General features: G+C 38.6%; 1 protein-coding gene and 1 long non-coding RNA gene across 2 annotated transcripts in view; one reads left to right on the top strand and one right to left on the bottom strand.

Moving 5' to 3' along the window:
* Hdac8 (histone deacetylase 8) overlaps nt 1-12,548 on the bottom strand; it is a 252,699-nt gene that overhangs the window by 228,759 nt on the left and 11,392 nt on the right. The window lies entirely within an intron of this gene.
* The window catches only part of LOC125343576, a 29,326-nt gene continuing 22,868 nt past the window's right edge, over nt 6,091-12,548 (top strand). Inside the window, exons 1-2 of the long non-coding RNA XR_007209351.1 lie at nt 6,091-6,123; nt 8,484-8,488. This is a non-coding gene — a long non-coding RNA (uncharacterized LOC125343576). The remainder of the gene's footprint in view (nt 6,124-8,483; nt 8,489-12,548) is intronic.

Genomic DNA, 12,548 nt, shown 5'->3' with positions numbered 1-12,548 from the left:
CACATATACAGAAAACGGCCAGAAGTGGCGCTGTGGCTCAAGTGGCAGAGTGCTAGCTTTGAGCAAAAAGGAAGCCAGGGACAGTGCTCAGGCCCTGAGTCCAAGGCCCAGGACTGGCAAAAAAAAAAAAAAAAAAGAAGTGGAAGTGGAGGGTATGGCTCAGGTAGTAGAGGATAAATCTTGAGCAAAAAATCCAAGGCCTTTCATTCAAGCCCTAATACAGCACACCAGAAAAACATTTTTTGCTCCCTCAGGGATGTCACTGTCCCCATGGAGAACGCATAGTGTCATAAACTGCTGTTGAAATCTGTTTCGTTTTTGAGTATCACCCTCCATGGTATAAAAGTCTTTGCGTATTCTTCTTACTCTGTAATCATCCTTCTCAAAACTCCTTCATAGACTCTTCTCCTATCTTCCCTTTATAGATGTATGGGTATATGTGCTTACTGGTGTACATATATGTGTTTCTGGGATGAAACCTAGGACCTCTCACATGGTTAAGCACATGATACACCAAGTTATACCTTACCTTCCCTTTACTGCCATTCCCCAAGGTTCGGTATTTATTTGTTCCCTTATTATTCTCTATCTGCTTTTTTTTGGTGACCTGATCTATTTTCTTAGTTTTAATTGCCACCTATGATAGCTGGTAACTTCCAAATCAGTCTCTTTATTGAAGATGACTCTTCTAAGTTGCAGTCTCTTGCTATGTTCAAGTATAGTCCACGGACTGCCAATGGGTAGTATCACTTAGGAGCTTGTTAGAAACGCAGACTCCTGGCTGGGTATGGTGGCTCAGTCCTGCAAGTTCAGCTACTCAGGAGATGAAGATCAGGAGAATTATGGCTCAAGGTCAGCCCATGCAAAAAGTAAGCATCGTTCCATCACAAGAAAACAAAACAACTAAAGCAAAAAAAAAACAACGGATTGGGGGTGTGGATCAAGTGGTAAAGTGCTTGCACAGCAAGCGGGAAGCCTTGAGTTCCAACCCCAGTACCACAAAACAAGAGGAAGAAATGCATACTCTCAGCTTCTACCCCATATCTTCTGAACTAGAACCTGCATTTAAATACGATCCCAAAATATTTTGTATGCACACTAAGGGCATAGAAGCCCTGGGCTGCACATTATTACCAGCTGTCTGAAAGATACCTTCAATGATATGTTACATGAGCACACTAACCCTTGAGCTCTGTGCTTCTTGATTTATGGTAATACAATCTACACAGGAAGGCCTAGGCTGCACCTTCTATACCATTTCTTTCTACTTGGTCACCATTCCTATCTTTTCTCCTAAATGGTCACAAATGCATTTCTCTCTTTTATGGTCACCACTAGTTCTTCCATCTGCTCTCAGAGAGATCAATGGAGCAAGGTCTTAACAGGTTTCTCTGTCAGCAGCCTCTCCCCCCATCACTTACCTGCTTACTTCAGAGTTAGATTTCTAAAACAAAAATCTGACAGTGTTACTTCCTTGTGGATAAAAATTCCCTCAGAAAGTCTACAGTCTAAACCTGGGATCCAAAATAAAGGTGTTTTTTTTAGGGGGGGTCAGTCATAGGGCTTGAACTCAGGGCTTGCCCACTGTCCTTATGCTTTTGCTCTCAAAGCTAGCACTCTACCACTTTGATCCACAACTCCACTTCTGGTTTTTAGAGAGTTAACTGGAGATAAGTGTCTCAGAGACTTTTCTGCCTAGGATGGCTTTCAAACATGAACCTCAGATCTCAGCCTCCCAAGTAGGTAGGATTATAGGTATGAGCCACCAACACCTGGTTTAAAATAAGCCTTAGGAGACTTTTATACTTTTTTGCCCTTTTGGCTCTGGTTATTTTTGAGAGATAGGGTCTCTTTTTGTCTAGGTGGGCACAGACCATAATCTTCCTACTTATGCTTTCTGATGTAGCTGGGATGACAGCTTTACACTACCTCATCCAGCTTTTTTGTTGAGATGAGGTCTTTGAACTTTCAACCTGGCTGACCTTGACCTGTGATCCTCCCAATCTTTGGGTTATAGGCATGAGCCACTGATATGTCTGATCTTTACATCTTATGGAATTTTAAGGAAAGATGGGTTTATATATATTCTCTAGGGACAATATAAACAGCTTCCATCAGTGGGGTCATTGAACAAAAAAGGCTAAGAACTATTGACGAAGCTTGATCAAGTCCAAGCTACTTAGCTTGGTAAATAAGGACCCTCTCCAACCTTCCCTTTGGCCACTTGATAACAGGATTGACAACTTTCATATCTATACATCATGTCCCTGAAATAAGCCTGAGGTTACACAGACGACTAGTAAGTGCTGAAGCCTGGATTTGCACGGAGGTCTTAACTGAAAATTCAGTCATTTTGCTCTACAGTGACTTGGCATTTTACATTATGACTGACTACATACAAACATACAGCACCACTACCCCAAATAGTTTCATGTAATTCACTTTGATACTCAAAATGCTGGTGGTTTCACACTAAGTGAATATAATGCTCTACAAATGAGCTGCATATTCAAGGTGCAAAATGTTGCCCTGGTCCTTTGCTGTATAGGGTCTTCTCATTGCTGAGCATTTATTATCTTAGCCCTGGTACTACCAAGGTTCTGAGAGGTTTCCTAAGGGTTCAAAACTGTTGTAATATGAAAATATTTGCTAATCAACAAACCAGTTATATCAGTCTCTGCTCAAGTTGCCCACTCCATTAAATACCTGCACATAACCTTATCTACTTGCCAGGTACCACAACTAGCAATTAGGTACAAATCTGTCACAAAGTGAAATTAGAAATCTATAGAAGATTCAAAGATGCCATGAAGTCAACACACAAAACTGACAAGGACTTCATATGGTATTTGGCAACTGAAGAGGAGAAAACATACGGATCATGATTTTCAAAAAGGCTCAAAAGAGAATGATTAGAATAGAAAGTTGACTAAGGAAAAGCTCGTGGGAAAACAATCTTTGAATGTTCTGGCAAAATCAACTCTTTTAAAGGTCATGCTGCAGAAGTCTGGAAGAAAGTACAACATACTATTTTGAAATACCATGAAATTTTGTTTAAAAGATAAGACCCCCTAATTAAAAAAAACCCCACAAAAACCCCTTGATACATTTTTTCGATTGTTGTAAGAACTGGTGCATGGCTGTATATAGTATTCTATTCTAACATACACAGTTTAACAGTTTCTAATTATTGTCCTAATCAAATCTTGTCCCATCTATTATCTTCTAAAATCTTGTCCTAAATTTTTGTTGAAACAGTTTCAATATGTAACCCAGGCTGGCCTCCAATTTGTAATCCTCCTGCCTCTGCCTCTTGAATACCAAATCTACAAGTGTTCACTCCTTTTATTTTTTGTCGGTTGTGGGGCTTGAACTCAGAGCCTGGGAGCTGTCCCTGAGTCTCTTGGTGTTCAAGGCTAGTGCTCTACCATGTCATGTAAGCCACAGAGCCACTTCTGGTTTTTGAGTGGTTAACTGGGGATAAGATTCTCATAGGGACTTTTCTGCCTGGGCTGGCTTCAAACCATGATCCTCAGATGTCAGCCTCCTGAGTAGCTATGATTACAGGCATGAGCTAGCAGCTCCTGGATGAGGGTTTCCCCTTTTAAATGTATCATCTATCTAAGTAGCCTTTTGTCTAATACCAGTTTCCCTTAAAAAAAGAACTTCCTACATACTTTTTGGTTTCTTTATCAACTGATCTGACTTAAAGCAGAAGCTTAAAAAATGGGTGTTAAGTGCTGGACAGCAGTGGTTCATGCCTGTAATCGTAGCTTATAAGGAGGCTGAGATCTGAGGACCACCACTCAAAGCCAGCCCAGGCAGACAAATTCATGAGACTTTTTAATCTCAAATTAACCAGCAAAAATCCAGAGAAGTGTATGTGTGGCTCAAGTGATGAAGTACCAGCCTTAAGTGTAAAAGCCAAGTGAGAGCAAAGGCCTTGAGTTCAAGCCCCACAACTAGCACACACACAAAAGACAATATACTCATGTCAGAGAAAATAGAGGAAACATAAAAACACGTGAATATTTGTGTATGTCACATTCTCACAAGGCCATTGTTTTCATCCTGTATTTTCATACACAATTTTTTTTTTTTGGCCAGTCCTGGGCCTTGGACTCAGGGCCTGAGCACTGTCCCTGGCTTCTTCCCGCTCAAGGCTAGCACTCCGCCACTTGAGCCACAGCGCCGCTTCTGGCCGTTTTCTGTATATGTGGTGCTGGGGAATCGAACCTAGGGCCTCATGTATCCGAGGCAGGCACTCTTGCCACTGGGCTATATCCCCAGCCCTCATATACAATTTTTCACATGAGACTAATCTGAGTTAATATATAATGGTCTTACTTGTCCTTTAAAAACAAAACCAACAATATAAGATGGATTTTTTTCCCCGGTTAAGTGGTCATCTTAACCACCATCTTTGGTTATTATATACTATTCTGGTAAGTGATTAAGTTGGTGTACACTACCTAAAAATCAGTTCTTAATGACTACTGAGGACTCTCTCTCTCTCTCTCATCACCTTTTCTGGCTATTATAAGTAACAGAGAAAGCTCCACTTTCACATTTTGGGTTGGTTTATTTCCTTAGATTACCAAGAGTTATCTCAATTTTGGTAGTAAGGACAATGTTGTAAATTACCTATTTCTGATGCTAAATATTTTCCTGCTTGTTTACTATTTCCTCTTTTTAACTGTCTTTTGTCCATTTATCTGATTAGTGTTCAATTAATTATAATAAATATTTTAATCCTGGTTGTATTTGCTACAACCATATTTTTGTTTTGCTAAAATTTCAACTGCAAAAGTAATGTCTCATTAGAGATTATTAAACTAGGGAAAAGCATTTTAAATTAATAATTATTTGGCTACTATAAGATAACAACTATTATTACTGCAACTGTTCTTTGTATATATGTGTGTTTTCTAAGTGTAATGTGCATAAAATTTAAGAGTTGCTATTTGTTCTTTCTCTTTCCATGTTTTTTGTTTGTTTGTTTGGTACAGTACCAGGGTTTCAACTCCAGGGATTCGTGCTCAATGGACTAATTTTCTTGCTCAGATGGCACTCTACCACTGGAGCAATACCTCCAGCCATTACTGGTCATTTTGGAGATGTAGTCTCCAAACGTAGTGATGCTACAGATATCAGCCCCTTGAATAGCTAGGATTACAGATGTTAGCTACTCATGCCCAGCTAAGATATACCTTTTATTAACAAATATAATTGTTTTTGAAATGCTCTATAATCTTTATAATCACCATTAAAATAATAATAAGTCTGGCGATATGGCTCAGTGGTAGAGTATATGCTCAGCACACACAAGACCCTGTGTTCAATCTTGAGTACCAAATGCCACAACCCAAAAATGAACAGCATAATAGTCCATTGAATAGTCACTATTCCCTTATTGCTAAACATTCACGCTATTTAATTTTTTGTGCTCTTCCTGGGGCTTGAATTCAGGGCCTGGGCACTGTCCCTGAGCTTCTATGCTCAAGGCCGGTGCTCCACCACTTGAGTTACATCTCCACTTCCAGCTTTTTGGTGGTTAATTGGAAATAAGAGTCTCACGAAATTTCCTGGCTTTGAATGGCAATTTTAGGATCTCTTCCTTCCAAGCAGCTGGGAATATAGACTCTGGGCCACTGGTGCCCAGCCTTTATTTGCTTTTTAAAAATGTATAAGTGACATTGCATGAAAATGGTTACACACTGTTTTCTTTGGAGATGCTCCAAGAAGTAGGACTATTAGATCAAGGTCATTATTATATTTTGACTACAAAACTGCTTTCTCGAATCTCTGTGTGGCATCATATATTTGTAATTCTAGCTGGATCATGAGTTTTAAGTCAGCTTGAGTTATATAGTAAGATCTTTCATTTAAAATGAAAAAAGAATTAGTTTCTTAGAAGATTAAAACAGGGATGGGAAAATATTTCACTGGTGGAATTTTTGCTTAGCATACATGAGGCTCTAGGTTTAGTTCCCAGTACTTCAAACACACAAAAAACTTAAACCAAACAACACTCACTGGCAACGGAATACCATACTTTTCTTTTTGTTTGTTTGTAGTTTGTTGTTGGTCCTGGGGCTTGAACTCAGGGCCTGAGCACTGTCCGTGGCTTCTTTTTGCTCAAGGCTAGCACTCTATCATTTGAGCCACAGCGCCCCTTCTGGCTTTTTCTATATATGTGATACTGAGGAATCGAACCCAGGGCTTCATGTATGCAAGGAAGGCACTTTACCACTAGGGCACATTCCCAGTCCCAATACCACACTTTTCAATTCTGTTAAATTTAGGATTAAAAAAGGCTTACCTACTTATTCTGATTTTCATTTCTTCGGTTATTAATAATGAACATTTCCCATGATTTCTACTTGTACTTAAACTCTCCTATAAATTATAAATTCACATTCTTTGTCCATATTTAGTCACATACATTTTACTACCATAAGTGCTTAGATAATACAAATCTATCACATTTTGTCAACTTTATGTCACACAGGCTTTTTGTAATTTTTAAAAAGTTTTTACATTAATGGACTTAACTCTCCAATTATTAATGACATAGACTGACAAGCTGGATCAAAAAGCAAGATCCATCTTTCTACTGTCTTCAAGAGACAAATCTTGCCCACAAAAGCAAACAGATTCTGAAAGTGAAAGGCTGGAATAAAATCTATCAAGTAAACAACTCCCATAAACAGGATGGAGTTGAAATCCCAGTATCAGATAAAATTGACTTCAAATTAAAATTAGTAAGAAGAGAAAAAGAAGGTTAGTACATACTAATAAAGGGATCTCACACAGGAGGATATAACCATCCTAAGTATCTGTACACCAAATGCTGGAGCACCCAACTTTATCAAACAAACACTACTGAAGCTAAAAAGACACATAGATCCCAAAACATTGATTGTTGGAGACTTCAAAACACCACTGTCAGCTCTGGATAGAATAACACGCCAAAAACTGGACAAAGAAGCCTCAGAATTAAACAGAATATTCCACCCAGCAACACCAGAATATACGTTCTTCTTGGCAGCACATAGATCATTCTCCAAAATAGATCACATTTAAGGGCACAAAGCAAATGTGTACAAATTCAGAAATACTGAAATTATTCCCCGTGTTCTCAGACCACAATGGAATAAAATTAAAGCTCGACACTAAAAGCCACCATAGAAAATCCTGTAAGTCATAGAGACTGAACAACATATTGTTGAACTGCTGTGAGTCATTGAAGAAATTGGAACAGAGATTCAAACTTTTATGGTATTTTACCAAAACAAGCACACAAAATACCAGCTCCTCTGGGACACAGCAAAGGCAGTACTCAGAGGAAAATTTATAGCTCTGGGCACATACATCAACAAATTGGAGAACTCTCAATATAAGGGTGCACCTTATGATCCTTGAAAAACAGCAACAAGCTAAATCCCAAGCCAATAGATGGAAACAAATAATTCAAATCAAATCAGAATTAAATGAATTAAAGTAAAAAAATCATAAAAAGAATCAACAAAAGAGTTGGTTCTTCGCAAAAATTAACAAAATTGACAGACCCTTAGCAAATCTCACCAAAAAAGAAGAGAGCACACACAAATAAACAAAATTAGAGGTGAGAATGGAAACATCATGACAGAACCAACCAAGATTCAGAATATTATAAGGGAATATTTCTCAAACCTATATGCTAACAAACGAGAATCTGGAAGAAATGGACAAGTTTCTAGCAAATATTGACATGCCCAAACTAAACCAAGAAGAGTTAAACCAACTAACTAGATCCATATAAAGTAATGAAATAAAAATGGCAATAAGAGAGCCAAGAAAAGCCCAGGACCAGAAGGATTCACAGCCGAACTCTATAAGGCCTTCAAAGCAGAACTCACACCAATATACCTCAGACTCTTCAATGAAAGAAAAAAGCAAAAGTTCATACCAAAGTCATTCTACAAAGCCAGCATAACCCTCATCCTCAAACCAGACAAGGACTTGTCAAAGACAGTTGACTATAGACCCATTTCTTTGATGGATACGGATACAAAATTTCTCAACAAAATTCTGGCCAATTTGACTTCAACACTCATTAAAAAATATACACTATGGTAAAGATCTTTTCCCAATCTGTGGGCTTTCTCTTTATCTTGGAAGCTGTGCCCTTTACCCTGCAGAAGCTGATACAGTCCCACTTGTCCAACCTTTCTTTGATTTATTGCATTTCTGGGCCTTTGTTGAGGAAGTTTCTTCCAGTGCCAAGGAGTCCTAGAGTTTCTCCTGTTCCTCCTTGTAGTGTTTTCAGGGTATCTGATTTTATTTCTAGGTCTTTGATCCATTTGGAATTGATTTTGGTGCAGGGTGATAAATAGGGATCTAGTTTCAGTTTGTTACAGATGTTGAGCCAGTTTTTCCAGCACCATTTGTTGAAGATGCTGTCTTTGTTCCAACCTATATTTTTAGCTCCTTTGTCAAAGATTAGGTAGCCATAGGTCTGTGGGTTCATTTCTGGGTGTTCAGTTCTGTTCCATTGGTCCTCGGGTTTGTTCTTGTGCCAGTACCAATCTGTTTTTATTACTATAGCTTTATAATACAACTTAAAGTTTGGTATTGATATTCCTCCTACAATGCTCTTTCTACTTAGGATTGTTTTTGCTATTTAGGAAAGATCTTTACCAGCCATACAATGGACAAAGGCCTGATATCTAAAATATACACAGAACTCAAAAAATTAAATTCCTCCAAAAAACAATAATCAAAGAACCAACAGCCCTCTCAACAAATGGGCTAAAGACCTAAAAAGAAACTTCTCTGAAGAGGAATGAGAATGGCCAAGAGTCACATGAAAAACTGCTCTACATCACTAGCCATAAAAGAAATGCAAATCAAAACAACATTGAGATTCCACCTCACCTCAGTAAGAATGTCCATTATCAGGAAATCCAATAATAACAAATACTGGAGAGGATGTGGCCAAAAGATAAACCTACTACATTGTTGGTGAGAATGCAAACTTGTTCAACCCCTCTGGAAAGCAGTGTGGAGGTTCCTAAGAAGGCTAAACATAGAGCTCCCCTATGACCCTGCAGCCCCACTTTTGGGCATCTACCCAAAAGACTACAAGCAAGACCACATTAAAGCCACCAGCACAACTATGTTAATCGCAGCACAATTTGTCATCGCTAAAACATGGAACCGGGGCTGGGGATATAGCCTAGCGGCAAGAGTGCCTGCCTCGGATACACGAGGCCCTAGGTTCGATTCCCCAGCACCACATATACAGAAAACGGCCAGAAGCGGCGCTGTGGCTCAAGTGGCAGAGTGCTAGCCTTGAGCGGGAAGAAGCCAGGGACAGTGCTCAGGCCCTGAGTCCAAGGCCCAGGACTGGCCAAAAAAAAAAAAACAAAAAACATGGAACCAACCTAGATGCCCCTCAGTAGATGAGTGGATCAGGAAAATGTGGTACATATACACAATGGAATTCTATGCCTCCATCAGAAGGAATGACACTGCCCCATTCGTAAGGAAATGGAAGGACCTGGAAAAAAATCTTATTAAGTGAAGTGGCCCAGACCCAAAGAAACATAAACCCTATGGTGTCCCTCATAGGGAATAGCTAGTAAATGATTAGGCCAGTCATGGTAGAAGATCAAAATACCCCAATAGCTACACCCATATGATCAGATAAGATGATGCCAAGTGAAATGAACTCCACGTTATGGAAACAAGAGTTATACCACTGTTGTAATTATTATCAACATGCCATATGAAACCGTACCTTTTGAATGTTTTTTCTTGTATGTTTCTTTTATTGTTTTGTTTAGTTTTGTTTCTCTTGTATTCCCTTCCTGTGGTTGTACCCGTTACCACTATATTTCATTTGAATACCCTGGATACTGTTATATGGGTATTAGGGAAAGGGAATATCAAAATTGAGAGACAAAGGACAAAAAGACAATCCATTCCAAAAGCAATACTTACAAAACCATTTGGTATAAATCAAATGCACAACTCTTGGGGGGAGAGGAAAGGGGGGAGGGGAGAGGGGGAAATGAGAGTGGAAGTAACAAGTTGAACAAGAAATGTACTCAGTGCCTTACATAGGAATCTGTAACCCCTCTGTACCACACTTTGACAATAAAGAAAAAAGTTTAATAAAAAAATTATACACTATAATCAAGCAGGATTCATTCCAGGGATACAAAGCTGGTTTAATATACCCATCAATTAATGTACTCCATCACATCAATAGGAGCAATCACAAGAACCACAGTAAGAGCAATAAGGCAAGAGGCAAATATAAAAGGGGCTCCAAATAGGGAAAGAAGTAAAACTCTCTCTCTTTGCAGACGAAATTATCTTGTATTTAAAGAACCCCATAGGCTCTACTGAGTTACTTCAGCTGATCCAAAACTTTGGCAAAGCATCAGGATATATAATTAATCATCAAAAATCAATGGCTTTTCTATATGCCGACAATGCAAGGAGTAAGGCTGAAATCAGGAAAGCAACTCCTTTTGCAACAGCCTGCACAAAATAAAATACCTAGGAATAGCCTTAACCAAAGAAGTGAAAAACCCCTATGATGAAAACTTTGAAAACCTGAAAAAGGAAATTAAAGCAGAACTAAGGAAGTGGAAAAACTTTCCATGCTCCTGGATTGGGAGGATTAACATCTTGAAAACAATGCAATACCCATCAACATCCTAACACCATTCTTAATGTAACACAGGAAGCAATCCAAAAATTCATATGGAATAATAAAAGACCCTGAATAGCAAAAACAATCCTTAGCAGGAAGAACAGTGCTGGAAGAATATCAATACTAAATTTCAAACTCTATTACAAAGTGATAGTAATAAAAACAGCTTGGTATTGGCACAAGAACAGGCCTGAGGACCAATGGAATAGAACTGAAGAACCAGAAGTGAACTCACAGACCTATAGTCACCTAATCTTGTATAAGGGAGCCAAAAAATAGAATGGAAGGAAGACAGCCTCTTCAATAAACGGTGCTGGAAAAATTGGTTAAACACCTGTAACAACTAAAAACTAGATCCTTATATATCACCCTGCACCGGAATCAACTCCAAATTGATCAAGGACCTCAAGGTAAAATCAGATACGCTGAAAACATTGCAGGAAGGAATAGGAGAAACACTTGGGCTCCTTGGCACAGGATGAAATTTTCTCAATAAAGGCAGAGAAAAACAACAAATCAAAGAAATCTTGGACAAATGGGATTGCATTAAACTGCAGAGCTTCTGCATGGCAAAGGCCATAGCTTGCAAAATAAAAAGAAAGCCCGCAGACTGGGAGATTCTTCACTGGACATACAACAGGCAGGGGCCTCATATCTAAAATATACTTAGAACTCAAAAAATTAAGTTCCCCCAAACAAATCCTCAAAGAAATAACTGCTCCATTAATAAGTAGACTAAAGACTTAAAGAGAGACTTCTCTGAAGAGGAAACGAGAATGGCCAAGAGACACATGAAGAAGTGCTCTACATCCCTGGACATATAAGAAATGCAAGTCAAAACAACATTGAGATTCCACCTCATCCCAGTAAGAATGGCCATCATCCAGAAAACTAATAACAACAGTTGGTGGCATGGATGTGGACAAAGGGTAACGCTACTACACTGTTGGTGGGAGTGTAAATTTGTTGAACCACTCTTGGAAGCAGTGTGGAGGTTTATCACAAAGCTCCCCTATGACCCAGTAATCCCACTTCTGGGCATAAAGCTACCAGCACAACCATGTTCATAGCAGCATTATTTACCATAGCTAAAATATGGAACCAACTCAGGTGCCCTTCAGTAGATCAAGAAAGTGTGGTATTTATATACAATGGAATTCTATGCTTCTATCAGAAAGAATGACAGTGTTCCATTTGTAAGAAAATGGAAAGACTTAGAAAAAATCATACTAAGTGAGCCAGACTGAAAGAAACATAAAGTATATGGTCTCCCTTATAATCGTAATAATTAGTATATGTCTAGGACAGTCCTAGCAGATGATTACAATAGCTCAATAGCTTTGTACATATGATCATATAAAATGACGCTAAGAGAAATGATCTCCAAAATATGGAAACAAGTGGTTTATCATTGATGTTGTTATTTTCAACATACTATGTGAAATTATTTCTTTTTCCTTCTGTTCATCTTCTCTATGATTTAGCCCCTGTTGTCACTCTACTTGATTCTGGTACCCTGTGTATTTTATATATGTCTGTCTGAATTAGGGAAGGGAAGAGGAACATTAAAATTGTGAGACAAAGGATAAAAGGCAAACCAATGCCACAGCAATACTTACAAGAGAATATGTTGTAAACTAACTGTACAATTCGGGGGGAGGGATTGGGGAGGAGGGAAGGTGGGAGAAAAATGAGAGAGGGGCTAAGAAGGTAGAGGAGAAATGTATTCACTACCTAAAGTATGTAACTGTACCACTCGGTACTTCACCTTGACAATAACAAAACTCAAAACACATTAAAAATGTAAATGTATTTTTATTTTCTTTAAGTAGTTGTAAAA

The sequence above is a fragment of the Perognathus longimembris genome, chromosome 28, assembly GCF_023159225.1.
Source record: "Perognathus longimembris pacificus isolate PPM17 chromosome 28, ASM2315922v1, whole genome shotgun sequence".
Lineage (NCBI taxonomy): Eukaryota > Metazoa > Chordata > Mammalia > Rodentia > Heteromyidae > Perognathus > Perognathus longimembris.
This window is presented reverse-complemented; position numbering and strand designations above follow the sequence as displayed.